At 43.3% G+C, this 18,129-nt stretch overlaps 1 long non-coding RNA gene across 1 annotated transcript; it reads right to left on the bottom strand.

Annotated features, from left to right (window-relative positions):
• Nucleotides 1-725: 725 nt before the first annotated feature.
• Nucleotides 726-14,042, bottom strand: LOC135568595 (uncharacterized). Its single transcript, XR_010462697.1, has 3 exons — nucleotides 13,429-14,042; nucleotides 8,323-8,412; nucleotides 726-792 (listed from the first exon to the last, which is right to left on the bottom strand). It is a non-coding gene; the product is annotated as an uncharacterized LOC135568595 (long non-coding RNA).
• Nucleotides 14,043-18,129: the final 4,087 nt, after the last annotated feature.

Raw genomic sequence — 18,129 nt, 5'->3', positions numbered from 1 at the left:
TATATAGTATAACTGTTTTGGTACTGTGGTATATAGTATAAATGTCTTTGTACTGTGGTATATAGTATAAATGTTTTGGTACTGTGGTATATAGTATAAATGTCTTGGTACTGTGGTATATAGTATAAATGCCTTGGTACTGTGGTATATAGTATAAATGTTTTGGTACTGTGGTATATTATAAATGTTTTGGTACTGTGGTATATAGTATAAATGTTTTGGTACTGTGGTATATAGTATAAATGTCTTGGTACTGTGGTATATAGTATTAATGTCTTGGTACTGTGGTATATAGTATAAATGTTTTGGTACTGTGGTATATAGTATAAATGCCTTGGTACTGTGGTATATAGTATAAATGTTTTGGTACTGTGGTATATAGTATAACTGTCTCAGTACCCAGATAGATGGCGGTGGTATATAGTATACATGTTTTGGTACTGTGGTATATAGTATAACTGTCTCAGTACCCAGATAGATGGCGGTGGTATGTACATGAAGTGATGTGAGCAGGAAGGCAGGTAGTCTAGTGACTCCAGTTCAGATCTTTGTCTATTCAACAGCAGCAGCAGTAGTCCTCTCTCTCCTCTCTACCCAAACTCCCAGTCTCAGCACAGGCTATGTCTCTCGCTCAGTGTTCAGTCCTTCAGCGCCGTGGTTCCGCACTCTGTGTCTCTTGTCCATTAGGTGTGTCCCACAGGTGTGTATGGTGTCCTGTGGGGGAAGAGGAGGGGTGAGGATGTCACAGAGATTCTCCTCTTCTCTTTTACCTCCATGTTCACTCTGTTACACCTAAACAGAGATAATATAGACAGTGTTATGGGTCAGGCAGAGAGAATATAGACAGTGGGTCAGGCAGAGAGAATATAGACAGTGGGGTCAGGCAGAGAGAATATAGACAGTGTTATGGGTCAGGCAGAGAGAATATAGACAGTGTTATGGGTCAGGCAGAGAGAATATAGACAGTGTTAGGCAGAGAGAATGGGTCAGGCAGAGAGAATATAGACAGTGTTATGGGTCAGGCAGAGAGAATATAGACAGTGGGTCAGGCAGAGAGAATATAGACAGTGTTATGGGTCAGGTAGAGAGAATATAGACAGTGTTATGGGTCAGGCAGAGAGAATATAGACAGTGTTATGGGTCAGGGTCAGGCAGAGAGAATATAGACAGTGGGTCAGGCAGAGAGAATATAGACAGTGGGTCAGGCAGAGAGAATATAGACAGTGGGTCAGGCAGAGAGAATATAGACAGTGGGTCAGGCAGAGAGAATATAGACAGTGGGGTCAGGCAGAGAGAATATAGACAGTGGGTCAGGCAGAGAGAATATAGACAGTGGGTCAGGCAGAGAGAATATAGACAGTGGGTCAGGCAGAGAGAATATAGACAGTGGGTCAGGCAGAGAGAATATAGACAGTGGGTCAGGCAGAGAGAATATAGACAGTGGGTCAGGCAGAGAGAATATAGACAGTGGGTCAGGCAGAGAGAATATAGACAGTGTTATGGGTCAGGCAGAGAGAATATAGACAGTGGGTCAGGCAGAGAGAATATAGACAGTGTTATGGGTCAGGCAGAGAGAATATAGACAGTGTTATGGGTCAGGCAGAGAGAATATAGACAGTGGGTCAGGCAGAGAGAATATAGACAGTGGGTCAGGCAGAGAGAATATAGACAGTGTTATGGGTCAGGCAGAGAGAATATAGACAGTGGGTCAGGCAGAGAGAATATAGACAGTGTTATGGGTCAGGTAGAGAGAATATAGACAGTGTTATGGGTCAGGTAGAGAGAATATAGACAGTGGGTCAGGCAGAGAGAATATAGACAGTGTTATGGGTCAGGCAGAGAGAATATAGACAGTGTTATGGGTCAGGTAGAGAGAATATAGACAGTAGGTCAGGTAGAGAGAATATAGACAGTGGGTCAGGCAGAGAGAATATAGACAGTGGGTCAGGCAGAGAGAATATAGACAGTGTAATGGGTCAGGCAGAGAGAATATAGACAGTGGGTCAGGCAGAGAGAATATAGACAGTGGGTCAGGTAGAGAGAATATAGACAGTGGGTCAGGTAGAGAGAATATAGACAGTGGGTCAGGCAGAGAGAATATAGACAGTGGGTCAGGCAGAGAGAATATAGACAGTGTTATGGGTCAGGCAGAGAGAATATAGACAGTGGGTCAGGCAGAGAGAATATAGACAGTGGGTCAGGCAGAGAGAATATAGACAGTGTTATGGGTCAGGTAGAGAGAATATAGACAGTGGGTCAGGCAGAGAGAATATAGACAGTGGGTCAGGCAGAGAGAATATAGACAGTGGGTCAGGTAGAGAGAATATAGACAGTGGGTCAGGCAGAGAGAATATAGACAGTGTTATGGGTCAGGCAGAGAGAATATAGACAGTGGGTCAGGCAGAGAGAATATAGACAGTGTTATGGGTCAGGCAGAGAGAATATAGACAGTGTTATGGGTCAGGCAGAGATAATATAGACAGTGGGTCAGAGTCAGGTAGAGAGAATATAGACAGTGGGTCAGGCAGAGAGAATATAGACAGTGTTATGGGTCAGGCAGAGAGAATATAGACAGTGTTATGGGTCAGGCAGAGAGAATATAGACAGTGGGTCAGGCAGAGAGAATATAGACAGTGTTATGGGTCAGGTAGAGAGAATATAGACAGTGTTATGGGTCAGGCAGAGAGAATATAGACAGTGGGTCAGGCAGAGAGAATATAGACAGTGGGTCAGGCAGAGAGAATATAGACAGTGGGTCAGGGTCAGAGAGAATATAGACAGTGGGTCAGGCAGAGAGAATATAGACAGTGGGTCAGGCAGAGAGAATATAGACAGTGTTATGGGTCAGGCAGAGAGAATATAGACAGTGGGTCAGGCAGAGAGAATATAGACAGTGGGTCAGGTAGAGAGAATATAGACAGTGGGTCAGGCAGAGAGAATATAGACAGTGGGTCAGGCAGAGAGAATATAGACAGTGGGTCAGGCAGAGAGAATATAGACAGTGGGTCAGGCAGAGAGAATATAGACAGTGGGTCAGGCAGAGAGAATATAGACAGTGTTATGGGTCAGGCAGAGAGAATATAGACAGTGGGTCAGGCAGAGAGAATATAGACAGTGTTATAGTGGGTCAGGCAGAGAGAATATAGACAGTGTTATGGGTCAGGCAGAGAGAATATAGACAGTGGGTCAGGCAGAGAGAATATAGACAGTGGGTCAGGCAGAGAATATAGACAGTGTTATGGGTCAGGCAGAGAGAATATAGACAGTGGGTCAGGCAGAGAGAATATAGACAGTGTTATGGGTCAGGTAGAGAGAGAATATAGACAGTGTTATGGGTCAGGCAGAGAGAATATAGACAGTGGGTCAGGCAGAGAGAATATAGACAGTGTTATGGGTCAGGCAGAGAGAATATAGACAGTGTTATGGGTCAGGTAGAGAGAATATAGACAGTGGGTCAGGCAGAGAGAATATAGACAGTGGGTCAGGCAGAGAGAATATAGACAGTGGGTCAGGCAGAGAGAATATAGACAGTGTTATGGGTCAGGCAGAGAGAATATAGACAGTGGGTCAGGCAGAGAGAATATAGACAGTGGGTCAGGCAGAGAGAATATAGACAGTGGGTCAGGTAGAGAGAATATAGACAGTGGGTCAGGCAGAGAGAATATAGACAGTGGGTCAGGCAGAGAGAATATAGACAGTGTTATGGGTCAGGCAGAGAGAATATAGACAGTGGGTCAGGCAGAGAGAATATAGACAGTGGGTCAGGCAGAGAGAATATAGACAGTGGGTCAGGCAGAGAGAATATAGACAGTGGGTCAGGCAGAGAGAATATAGACAGTGTTATGGGTCAGGCAGAGAGAATATAGACAGTGGGTCAGGCAGAGAGAATATAGACAGTGTTATGGGTCAGGCAGAGAGAATATAGACAGTGTTATGGGTCAGGCAGAGAGAATATAGACAGTGTTATGGGTCAGGCAGAGAGAATATAGACAGTGGGTCAGGCAGAGAGAATATAGACAGTGGGTCAGGCAGAGAGAATATAGACAGTGGGTCAGGCAGAGAGAATATAGACAGTGGGTCAGGCAGAGAGAATATAGACAGTGGGGTCAGGCAGAGAGAATATAGACAGTGGGTCAGGTAGAGAGAATATAGACATATATGGGTCAGGCAGAGAGAATATAGACAGTGGGTCAGGCAGAGAGAATATAGACAGTGGGTCAGGCAGAGAGAATATAGACAGTGTTATGGGTCAGGCAGAATATAGACAGTGGGTCAGGCAGGAGAATATAGACAGTGGGTCAGGCAGAGAAATATAGACAGTGGGGTCAGGCAGAGAGAATATAGACAGTGGGTCAGGCAGAGAGAATATAGACAGTGGGTCAGGCAGAGAGAATATAGACAGTGTTATGGGTCAGGCAGAGAGAATATAGACAGTGGGTCAGGCAGAGAGAATATAGACAGTGGGTCAGGTAGAGAGAATATAGACAGTGGGTCAGGTATAGACAGTGTTATGGGTCAGGTAGAGATATAGACAGTGGGTCAGGCAGAGAGAATATAGACAGTGGGTCAGGCAGAGAGAATATAGACAGTGTTATGGGTCAGGTAGAGAGAATATAGACAGTGGGTCAGGGTATAGAGAGAATATAGACAGTGGGGTCAGGCAGAGAGAATATAGACAGTGGGTCAGGTAGAGAGAATATAGACAGTGGGTCAGGCAGAGAGAATATAGACAGTGGGTCAGGCAGAGAAATATAGACAGTGTTATGGGTCAGGCAGAGAGAATATAGACAGTGGGTCAGGCAGAGAGAATATAGACAGTGGGTCAGGCAGAGAGAATATAGACAGTGGGTCAGGTAGAGAGAATATAGACAGTGGGTCAGGCAGAGAGAGAATATAGAATCAGGCAGAGAGAATATAGACAGTGGGGTCAGGCAGAGAGAATATAGACAGTGGGTCAGAGAGAGAATATAGACAGTGGGTCAGGTAGAGAGAATATAGACAGTGTTATGGGTCAGGCAGAGAGAATATAGACAGTGGGTCAGGCAGAGAGAATATAGACAGTGGGTCAGGCAGAGAAATATAGACAGTGTTATGGGTCAGGCAGAGAGAATATAGACAGTGGGTCAGGCAGAGAGAATATAGACAGTGTTATGGGTCAGGCAGAGAGAATATAGACAGTGTTATGGGTCAGGCAGAGAGAATATAGACAGTGGGTCAGGCAGAGAGAATATAGACAGTGTTATGGGTCAGGTAGAGAGAATATAGACAGTGTTATGGGTCAGGCAGAGAGAATATAGACAGTGTTATGGTCAGGCAGAGAGAATATAGACAGTGGGGTCAGGCAGAGAGAATATAGACAGTGGGGTCAGGTAGAGAGAATATAGACAGTGGGTCAGGCAGAGAGAATATAGACAGTGGGTCAGGCAGAGAGAATATAGACAGTGGGTCAGGCAGAGAGAATATAGACAGTGGGTCAGGCAGAGAGAATATAGACAGACAGTGGGAATAGGCAGAGAGAATATAGACAGTGGGTCAGGCAGAGAGAATATAGACAGTGTTATGGGTCAGGCAGAGAGAATATAGACAGTGGGTCAGGCAGAGAGAATATAGACAGTGTTATGGGTCAGGCAGAGAGAATATAGACAGTGTTATGGGTCAGGCAGAGAGAATATAGACAGTTATGGGTCAGGTAGAGAGAATATAGACAGTGGGTCAGGCAGAGAGAATATAGACAGTGGGTCAGGCAGAGAGAATATAGACAGTGGGTCAGGCAGAGAGAATATAGACAGTGGGTCAGGTAGAGAGAATATAGACAGTGGGGTCAGGCAGAGAGAATATAGACAGTGGGTCAGGCAGAGAGAATATAGACAGTGGGTCAGGCAGAGAGAATATAGACAGTGGGTCAGGCAGAGAGAATATAGACAGTGTTATGGGTCAGGCAGAGAGAATATAGACAGTGTTATGGGTCAGGCAGAGAGAATATAGACAGGGTCAGGCAGAGAGAATATAGACAGTGGGGTCAGGTAGAGAGAATATAGACAGTGTTATGGGTCAGGTAGAGAGAATATAGACAGTGGGTCAGGCAGAGAGAATATAGACAGTGTTATGGGTCAGGCAGAGAGAATATAGACAGTGTTATGGGTCAGGTAGAGAGAATATAGACAGTGGGTCAGGGTCAGGCAGGCAGAGAATATAGACAGTGGGTCAGGCAGAGAGAATATAGACAGTGGGTCAGGTAGAGAGAATATAGACAGTGTTATGGGTCAGGCAGAGAGAATATAGACAGTGTTATGGGTCAGGCAGAGAGAATATAGACAGTGGGTCAGGCAGAGAGAATATAGACAGTGTTACTGTCAGGTAGAGAGAATATAGACAGTGGGTCAGGCAGAGAGAATATAGACAGTGTTATGGGTCAGGCAGAGAGAATATAGACAGTGTTATGGGTCAGGTAGAGAGAATATAGACAGTGGGTCAGGTGGGAATATAGACAGGCAGAGAGAATATAGACAGTGGGTCAGGTAGAGAGAATATAGACAGTGGGTCAGGTAGAGAGAATATAGACAGTGTTATGGGTCAGGCAGAGAGAATATAGACAGTGGGTCAGGCAGAGAGAATATAGACAGTGGGTCAGGCAGAGAGAATATAGACAGTCAGGTAGAGAGAATATAGACAGTGTTATGGGTCAGGTAGAGAGAATATAGACAGTGGGTCAGGCAGAGAGAATATAGACAGTGGGTCAGGCAGAGAGAATATAGACAGTGGGTCAGGTAGAGAGAATATAGACAGTGTTATGGGGCAGGCAGAGAGAATATAGACAGTGGGTCAGGCAGAGAGAATATAGACAGTGTTATGGGTCAGGCAGAGAGAATATAGACAGTGGGTCAGGCAGAGAGAATATAGACAGTGGGTCAGGCAGAGAGAATATAGACAGTGGGTCATGCAGAGAGAATATAGACAGTGGGTCAGTAGAGAGAATATAGACAGTGTTATGGGTCAGGCAGAGAGAATATAGACAGTGTTATGGGTCAGGCAGAGAGAATATAGACAGTGGGTCAGGCAGAGAGAATATAGACAGTGGGTCAGGTAGAGAGAATATAGACAGTGGGTCAGGCAGAGAGAATATAGACAGTGGGTCAGGCAGAGAGAATATAGACAGTGGGTCAGGCAGAGAGAATATAGACAGTGTTATGGGGCAGGCAGAGAGAATATAGACAGTGGGTCAGGTAGAGAGAATATAGACAGTGGGTCAGGCAGAGAGAATATAGACAGTGGGTCAGGCAGAGAGAATATAGACAGTGGGTCAGGCAGAGAATATAGACAGTGTTATGGGTCAGGCAGAGAGAATATAGACAGTGAATATAGACAGTGGGTCAGGTAGAGAGAATATAGACAGTGGGTCAGGCAGAGAGAATATAGACAGTGGGTCAGTAGAGAGAATATAGACAGTGGGTCAGGCAGAGAGAATATAGACAGTGGGTCAGGCAGAGAGAATATAGACAGTGGGTCAGGCAGAGAGAATATAGACAGTGTTATGGGTCAGGCAGAGAGAATATAGACAGTGGGTCAGGCAGAGAGAATATAGACAGTGGGTCAGGTAGAGAGAATATAGACAGTGGGTCAGGCAGAGAGAATATAGACAGTGGGTCAGGCAGAGAATATAGACAGTGGGTTATGGGTCAGGCAGAGAGAATATAGACAGTGGGGTCAGGCAGAGAGAATATAGACAGTGGGTCAGGCAGAGAGAATATAGACAGTGGGTCAGGCAGAGTGAATATAGACAGTGGGTCAGACAGAGAGAATATAGACAGTGGGTCAGGCAGAGAGAATATAGACAGTGGGTCAGGTAGAGAGAATATAGACAGTGGGTCAGGCAGAGAGAATATAGACACGGTTATGGGGCAGGAACATTTTAGCAGTGTGCATGTGAGACAGAGGGGCAGTAGCCCTCCTCAGTTTAAACCATGTTGTTTGAGAATGAGTCTCACTCTCTCGTCAGTTAAGAACAAATTCTTATTTACAATGACGGCCTACCAGGGAACAGGTTAACTGCCTTGTTCAGGGGCAGAACGACAGATTTTTACCTTGTCAGCTCTGGGATTCGATCCAGAAACCTTCGGTTACTGGCCCAACGATCTAACCACTAGGTTACCTGCCTCCTCTACACTCTAACCACTAGGTTACCTGCCACCCCGTCTTCTACAGGACTGTGTGAACACAAACCTCTGGTCTTAATCACACACTCCAGCCGCAGCGGGTGTTTCACCCTTTGACCCCTGACATCCCTGGACACGCCCACAGGTGGCGTTGGTGATGAGGTCTTACCTCAGGGGAATGGTCCTCTGGAGTGCAGGGGCATGCAGCGTCGGTGGGGGCAGTGGTGTCTGTGGTACCTTCTCCGTATGTTCAAGATGTCTGGAGAGAGAGAGAGATTAAGGGTCCATTAGGACTAACGCTCAGAAATATCACGTAGTCGCTGCATGGCCTACACTCTACCTTCTGTAGTCGATTTGAGCATGTCAACATATTGATGGTTAAGGCCAGAGACAGGTTGGTCACTGAGCTGTTGTAAGTTCTCCTGTTATAGCTAAACTACTACAACTAGTCTTAGTTTATCAGGCTGTTTCAGTTTATCAGCCTGTTGTTGATATACCAGCCAGTTTCAGTCTACCTGCTTATTGTTAATTTATCAGCCAGTTTCAGTTTATCAGCCTGTTTCAGTTTATCAGTCTACTGTACCTATCTGTTGTTAGTTAATCAGTCATTTATCAGCCAGGTTCAGTCTACCTGCCTGTTAATTTATCAGCCAGGTTCAGTCTATCTGCCTGTTAATTTATCTGCCAGGTTCAGTCTACCTATCTGTTAATTTATCAGCTTTAGGTTCAGTCTTAGCCAGGTTCATTTATGCCTGTTAATTTATCTGCCAGGTTCAGTCTACCTGCCTGTTAATTTATCAGCCAGGTTCAGTCTACCTGCCTGTTAATTTATCTTAAATGCATTTAGGTTCAGTCTATCTGCCTGTTAATTTATCAGCTAGGTTCAGTCTACCTGCCTGTTAATTTCAGCCAGGTTCAGTCAGCAGCCAGGTTCAGTTCAGTCTACCTGCCTGTTAATTTATCAGCCAGGTATCAGCCAGGTTCAGTCTACCTGCCTGTTGTTAATATATCAGCCAGGTTCAGGTTGTTAGTTAATCAGTCATTTTCAGTCTACCTGCCTGTTGTTAATTTATCAGCCAGGTTCAGTCTACCTGCCTGTTGTTATATCAGTCATTTTCAGTCCAGCCAGGTTCAGTCTACCTGCCTGTTAATTTATCAGCCAGGTTCAGTCTACCTGCCTGTTGTTAATATATCAGCCAGGTTCAGTCTACCTGCTGTTGTTAATATCAGCCAGGTTCAGTCTACCTGCCTGTTGTTAGATTTATCAGCCAGGTTCAGTCTACCTGCCTGTTGTTAATTTATCCAGGTTCAGTCTACCTGCCTGTTAATTTATCAGCCAGGTTCAGTCTACCTGCCTGTTAATATATCAGCCAGGTTCAGTCCTGCCTGTTAATTTATCAGCCAGGTTCAGTCTACCTGCCTGTTGTTAATATATCAGCCAGGTTCAGTCTACCTGCCAGCCAGGTGTTGTTAATATATCAGCCAGGTTCAGTCTACCTGCCTGTTGTTAATATAGTCAGCCAGCCAGTTCAGTCTACCTGCCTGTTGTTAATTTATCAGCCAGGTTCAGTCTACCTGCCTGTTGTTAATATATCAGCCAGGTTCAGTCTACCTGCCTGTTAATTTATCAGCCAGGTTCAGTCTACCTGCCTGTTAATTTATCAGCCAGGTTCAGTCTACCTGCCTGTTGTTAATATACCAGCCAGGTTCAGTCTACCTGCCTGTTGTTAATATATCAGCCAGGTTCAGTCTACCTGCCTGTTGTTAATATACCAGCCAGGTTCAGTCTACCTGACCATAAACCTCTTAGTTCCTTTGTATCCTTCCTTCCACATCCTGCCTCACCTGCAGGGAACCTCTCTGTAGGGTAATTGTACCTGCCCGGTGGACCACCTGTATTCCCCTATTAGGATATAGCTACTATAGTGTAGGCTATAAGCCCATTGACCTCTGAAGATAACCAGCGGTCTCTTTCTCTAATAAACCACCGTTTTAATGATGACTTTATACCTCCCGCTGCCATAAAGCGCCTTTCTACCGCCTGTTCCGAGGACAGACCGGCAGGAAGAGATAAAAACTCCGATGCCTTTATGACCGAGTGACCCCCCGCAATGGGCTCTCTCTCCTCGCTCTCTTCCCTTCTCCCCCCTCCCTCCTCTCTTCCCTTCTCCCTCCCCTCCCTCGCTCGCTCTTCCCTTCTCCCTCCCTCCCTCGCTCTTTCCCTTCTCCCCCTCCCACCCCCACCCCTCGTACGCATCCCCGGATTATTCTCCTTTCCAGGCGCTCCGTGTTAATCAGGCTCGCGCATTAGCATTCCGTTATACACCGTGATTAACAATATCGCAGCGCGCGGGAACTCCACCGACCAGACAATAGACCGGTGGACCTGCGGCTGAGCCCCGGTCTCTCTCACTCACCCCCACCCAGTCATAAAGGCCCTGTAAAGTATCGGGTCGCAGAGTGTTCTGGTGAATTAACGCGCTTCAGCCAAATCTCGACTCATTACTGCAGTGACTGCACGCACTAAATCACCCGAGGTCGTCAACCCGTGGCGGTAGAGCGCACGCTGCGTCAACCCGTGGCGGTAGAGCGCACGCTGCAGCTGTGTTTCCATCACTCGGCCCTAATTCTATAGGCCTACGCTCCAATTATTGTTGTGTTATGTCAACTTTAGATTGAAATCCATCCAATCAGAAGACCAGATGATGTTGTATAGGCTCGTAGATGATCAACACTTTATCATCCGAGTTGAAGATGAATGGCTTTAGTCACATGCATTTTATCACGGCCTGTTTCAAGGTAGACCAACTCCAATGTATGTTTCACCACTGAGCTGTATGCCATGTGTCCTTATAACAACATGGGAATATTCAGTAGGTGGATGGTGTTCTGCAGTAGCCTATGGGCTAGATAGAATAGCCTAAATATGGGGAACTAGGGGTCTTCCTCAAAGCAGTGTAATATAGTTCTAGACCTATACATGGTCTATTACCAAAGTCTAGTTGAATAGACTTCTAGAAAAGTGGTGTATTGTGTTCCTACTATATTTTAGTAATATAGTTCTATAGCAGAGTGTAATATAGTTCTAGACCTATACATGGTCTATTACCAAAGTCTAGTTGGATAGACTTCTTGTTCCTACTATATTTTAGTAATATAGTTCTATAGTGGAGTGTAATATAGTTCTATAGTGTAATATAGTTCTATAGTGTAATATAGTTCTATAGAAGAGTGTAATATAGTTCTATAGTGTAATATAGTTCTATAGTGTAATATAGTTCTATAGTGTAATATAGTTCTATAGTGTGATGTAATATAGTTCTATAGTGTAATATAGTTCTATAGCAGAGTGTAATATAGTTCTATAGTGGAATGTAATATAGTGTGATGTAATATAGTTCTATAGTGTAATATAGTTCTATAGTGTAATATAGTTCTATAGCAGAGTGTAATATAGTTCTATAGTGTGATGTAATATAGGTCTATAGTGTGATGTAATATAGTTCTATAGTGTAATATAGTTCTATAGTGTAATATAGTTCTATAGCAGAGTGTAATATAGTTCTATAGTGGAATGTAATATAGTTCTATAGTGTAATATAGTTCTATAGTGTAATATAGTTCTATAGCAGAGTGTAATATAGTTCTATAGTGTGATGTAATATAGTTCTATAGCAGAGTGTAATATAGTTCTATAGTGTAATATAGTTCTATAGTGGAATGTAATATAGTTCTATAGTGTAATATAGTTCTATAGTGTAATATAGTTCTATAGTGTAATATAGTTCTATAGCAGAGTGTAATATAGTTCTATAGTGTGATGTAATATAGTTCTATAGCAGAGTGTAATATAGTTCTATAGTGTAATATAGTTCTATAGTGTGATGTAATATAGTTCTATAGTGTAATATAGTTCTATAGTGGAATGTAATATAGTTCTATAGTGTAATATAGTTCTATAGTGTGATGTAATATAGTTCTATAGTGTGATGTAATATAGTTCTATAGTGTAATATAGTTCTATAGTGTGATGTAATATAGTTCTATAGTGTGATGTAATATAGTTCTATAGTGTGATGTAATATAGTTCTATAGTGTGATGTAATATAGTTCTATAGTGTGATGTAATATAGTTCTATAGTGTGATGTAATATAGTGTGATGTAATATAGGTCTATAGTGTAATATAGTTCTATAGTGTGATGTAATATAGTTCTATAGTGTAATATAGGTCTATAGTGTAATATAGTTCTATAGTGTGATGTAATATAGTTCTATAGTGTGATGTAATATAGTTCTATAGTGTGATGTAATATAGTTCTATAGTGTGATGTAATATAGTTCTATAGTGTGATGTAATATAGTTCTATAGTGTAATATAGTTCTATAGTGTAATATAGTTCTATAGTGTGATGTAATATAGTTCTATAGTGTGATGTAATACAGTTCTATAGTGTGATGTAATATAGTTCTATAGTGTGATGTAATATAGGTCTATAGTGTAATATAGTTCTATAGTGTGATGTAATATAGGTCTATAGTGTAATATAGTTCTATAGTGTGATGTAATATAGTTCTATAGTGTGATGTAATATAGTTCTATAGTGTGATGTAATATAGTTCTATAGTGTGATGTAATATAGTTCTATAGTGTAATATAGTTCTATAGTGTGATGTAATATAGGTCTATAGTGGAATGTAATATAGTGTGATGTAATATAGGTCTATAGTGGAATGTAATGTAGTTCTATAGTGTGATGTAATATAGGTCTATAGTGGAATGTAATATAGTGTGATGTAATATAGGTCTATAGTGTGATGTAATGTAGTTCTATAGTGTGATGTAATATAGGTCTATAGTGGAATGTAATATATTGTGATGTAATATAGGTCTATAGTGTAATATAGTTCTATAGTGGAATGTAATATAGTGTGATGTAATATAGGTCTATAGTGTAATATAGTTCTATAGTGTGATGTAATATAGTTCTATAGTGTGATGTAATATAGGTCTATAGTGTAATATAGTTCTATAGTGTGATGTAATATAGTTCTATAGTGTGATGTAATATAGGTCTATAGTGTAATATAGTTCTATAGTGTGATGTAATATAGGTCTATAGTGGAATGTAATATAGTGTGATGTAATATAGGTCTATAGTGTAATATAGTTCTATAGTGTATTATAATGTCTTTGTGTTGTCCTACCTCTATAGGTCTATAGTGTAATATAGTTCTATAGTGGAGTGTATTATAATGTCTTTGTGTTGTCCTACCTGGTCTCACTGCAGAAACGGATCCTAGAACAGTTACTAGCAGCAGCAGGTACAGTAGGCTGATGATCCTCATGGCTGGATAGGAAGGGTCTGGAGCTCCTCTCTCTACCCAGGAATCAGTCTCTCTCTCTCTGGGAAGGATGCTATGGTGCTGTGGGTCCCTCTCAGGATAGGAAGGGTCTGGAGCTCCTCTCTCTACCCAGGAATCAGTCTCTCTCTCTGGGAAGGATGCTATGGTGCTGTGGGTCCCTCTCAGGATAGGAAGGGTCTGGAGCTCCTCTCTCTACCCAGGAATCAGTCTCTCTCTCTCTGGGCAGGATGCTATGGTGCTGTGGGTCCCTCTCAGGATAGGAAGGGTCTGGAGCTCCTCTCTCTACCCAGGAATCAGTCTCTCTCTCTGGGCAGGATGCTATGGTGCTGTGGGTCCCTCTCAGGATAGGAAGTGCCTGGAGCTCGTCTCTCTACCCAGGAATCAGTCTCTCTTTCTGGGCAGGATGCTGTGGGTCCCTCTCAGGATCTCTTCTCAGTTAATGAATGTGTGTCTTCAGTGTGTGTGTCCGCCGTGGGTCTTTGTCCAGAGAGTGATTGTCTCTGTGAATGAGAGCAAAGTGACAAAGCTCCCTCCACCCCTCTGCCTCTTATACTGCCATCAGCCTGCCCTGCCCCCGACACACTCACCCCCCCCCCCCCCCCCGACTGTTCCTTCTATTGACACCACATGTAGTAGGTGATGCTGACAGGAAGCCCCCACCCCCCACATGTGCCTTCAGGAAGTTTTCACACCCCTTGACTTTTGCATCATTTTGTGGTGTTAAAGCCTAGTGCTAGCCATATTAATACCTATGCAAAGTGAGGGTTCATTAGCGTGTGTGCTAACGGCCGGCTCTGCAGTTCGTGGCTGTCCATTCACATGCTATCTGCGCCATTACATGTGAATGAGGATTAGAGAAACCGCAGGACACTAACGGATCTCAGACACAAGATGGCCGACAAGACTTTGAACAAACACCTGGAACCATCAGACCGCTCCACAAAATCAATACACCCTTAACCCTGTACCATCAATACACCCTTAACCCTGTACCATCAATACACCCTTAACCCTGTACCATCAATACACCCTGTACCATCAATACACCCTGTACAATCAATACACCCTGTACCATCAATACACCCTGTACCATCAATACACCCTTAACCCCGTATCATCAATACACCCTGTACCATCAATACACCCTGTACCATCAATACACCCTGTACCATCAATACACCATTAACCCTGTACCATCAATACACCCTGTACCATCAATACACCATTAACCCTGTACCATCAATACACCCTGTACCATCAATACACCCTGTACCATCAATACACCCTGTACCGTCAATACACCCTGTACCATCAATACACCATTAACGCTGTACCATCAATACACCCTTAACCATGTACCATCAATACACCCTTAACCCTGTACCATCAATACACCCTGTACCATCAATACACCATTAACCCTGTACCATCAATACACCCTTAACCCTGTAGCATCAATACACCATTAACCCTGTACCATCAATACACCCTTAACCCTGTACCATCAATACACCATTAACCCTGTACCATCAATACACCCTTAACCCTGTACCATCAATACACCCTGTACCATCAATACACCCTTAACCCTGTAGCATCAATACACCCTTAACCCTGTACCATCAATACACCATTAACCCTGTAGCATCAATACACCATTAACCCTGTACCATCAATACACCCTGTACCATCAATACACCCTTAACCCTGTACCATCAATACACCCTGTAGCATCAATACACCCTTAACCCTGTAGCATCAATACACCCTGTACCATCAATACACCCTTAACCCTGTACCATCAATACACCCTGTACCATCAATACACCCTTAACCCTGTACCATCAATACACCCCATCAACACCTGTACCATCAATACACCCTCAACCATCAATACACCCTGTACCATCAATACACCCTTAACCCTGTACCATCAATACACCCTTAACCCTGTACCATCAATACACCCTTAACCCTGTACCATCAATACACCCTTAACTCTGTACCATCAATACACCCTGTACCATCAATACACCCTGTACCATCAATACACCCTTAACCCTGTACAATCAATACACCCTGTACCATCAATACACCCTTAACCCTGTACCATCAATACACCCTGTACCATCAATACACCCTGTACCATCAATACACCATTAACCCTGTAGCATCAATACACCCTGTACCATCAATACACCCTTAAGCCTGTAGTATCAATACACCCTTAACCCTGTAGCATCAATACACCCTGTACCATCAATACACCCTTAACTCTGTACCATCAATACACCCTGTACCATCAATACACCCTTAACCCTGTACCATCAATACACCCTGTGCCATCAATACACCCTTAACCCTGTACCATCAATACACCCTGTACCATCAATACACCCTGTACCATCAATACACCCTGTACCATCAATACACCCTGTACCATCAATACACCCTTAACCGTGTAACCATCAATACACCCTTAACCCTGTACCATCAATACACCCTGTACCATCAATACACCCTTAACTCTGTACCATCAATACACCCTTAACCCAGCAATACCATCAATACACCCTGTACCATCAATACACCCTTAACCCTGTACCATCAATACACCCTTAACCTGTACCATCAATACACCCTGTACCATCAATACACCCTTAACCCCGTACCATCAATACACCCTGTACCAAATACCCTGTACCATCAATACACCCTTAACCCTGTACCATCAATACACCCTGTACCATCAATACACCATTAACCCTGTACCATCAACCTACCATCAATACCCTGTACCATCAATACACCCTTAACCCTGTACCATCAATACACCCTTAACCCTGTACCATCAATACACCCCCTGTACCATCAATACACCCTGTACCATCAATACACCCTTAACCCTGTACCATCAATACACCCTCATAACCCTGTACCATCAATACACCCTGTACCATCAATACACCCTTAACCCTGTACTATCAATACACCCTGTACCATCAATACACCCTTAACCCTGTACCATCAATACACCCTTAACCCTGTACCATCAATACACCCTGTACCATCAATACACCCTTAACCCTGTACCATCAATACACCCTGTACCATCAATACACCCTTAAATACACCCTCCCTGTACCATCAATACACCCTGTACCATCAATACACCCTTAACCCTGTACCATCAATACACCCTTAACCCTGTACCATCAATACACCCTTAACCCTGTACTAGCAATACACCCTTAACCTTGTACCATCAATACACCCTTAACCCTGTACCATCAATACACCCTTAACCCTGTACCATCAATACACCCTTAACTCTGTACCATCAATACACCCTGTACCATCAATACACCCTTAACCCTGTACCATCAATACACCCTGTACCATCAATACACCCTTAAGCCTGTAGTATCAATACACCCTTAACCCTGTAGCATCAATACACCCTGTACCATCAATACACCCTTAACTCTGTACCATCAATACACCCTGTACCATCAATACACCCTTAACCCTGTACCATCAATACACCCTGTGCCATCAATACACCCTTAACCCTGTACCATCAATACACCCTGTACCATCAATACACCCTGTACCATCAATACACCCTGTACCATCAATACACCCTGTACCATCAATACACCCTTAACCGTGTACCATCAATACACCCTTAACCCTGTACCATCAATACACCCTGTACCATCAATACACCCTTAACTCTGTACCATCAATACACCCTTAACCCCCTACCATCAATACACCCTGTACCATCAATACACCCTTAACCCTGTACCATCAATACACCCTTAACTCTGTACCATCAATACACCCTGTACCATCAATACACCCTTAACCCCGTACCATCAATACACCCTTAACCCTGTACCATCAATACACCCTTAACCCTGTACCATCAATACACCCTGTACCATCAATACACCATTAACCCTGTACCATCAATACACCCTGTACCATCAATACACCCTTAACCCTGTACCATCAATACACCCTTAACCCTGTACCATCAATACACCCTGTACCATCAATACACCCTGTACCATCAATACACCCTTAACCCTGTACCATCAATACACCCTTAACCCTGTACCATCAATACACCCTGTACCATCAATACACCCTTAACCCTGTACCATCAATACACCCTGTACCATCAATACACCCTTAACCCTGTACCATCAATACACCCTTAACCCTGTACCATCAATACACCCTGTACCATCAATACACCCTTAACCCTGTACCATCAACCCTGTACCATCAATACACCCTGTACCATCAATACACCCTTAACTCTGTACCATCAATACACCCTGTACCATCAATACACCCTTAACCCTGTACCATCAATACACCCTTAACCCTGTACCATCAATACACCCTTAACCCTGTACTAGCAATACACCCTTAACCTTGTACCATCAATACACCCTTAACCCTGTACCATCAATACACCCTTAACCCTGTACCATCAATACACCCTTAACTCTGTACCATCAATACACCCTGTACCATCAATACACCCTTAACCCTGTACCATCAATACACCCTGTACCATCAATACACCCTGTACC

This window comes from Oncorhynchus nerka, unplaced genomic scaffold, assembly GCF_034236695.1.
Source record: "Oncorhynchus nerka isolate Pitt River unplaced genomic scaffold, Oner_Uvic_2.0 unplaced_scaffold_1452, whole genome shotgun sequence".
Lineage (NCBI taxonomy): Eukaryota > Metazoa > Chordata > Actinopteri > Salmoniformes > Salmonidae > Oncorhynchus > Oncorhynchus nerka.
Note: the sequence above shows the minus strand (reverse complement) of the source record. Positions and strands in the feature narration are given on the sequence as shown.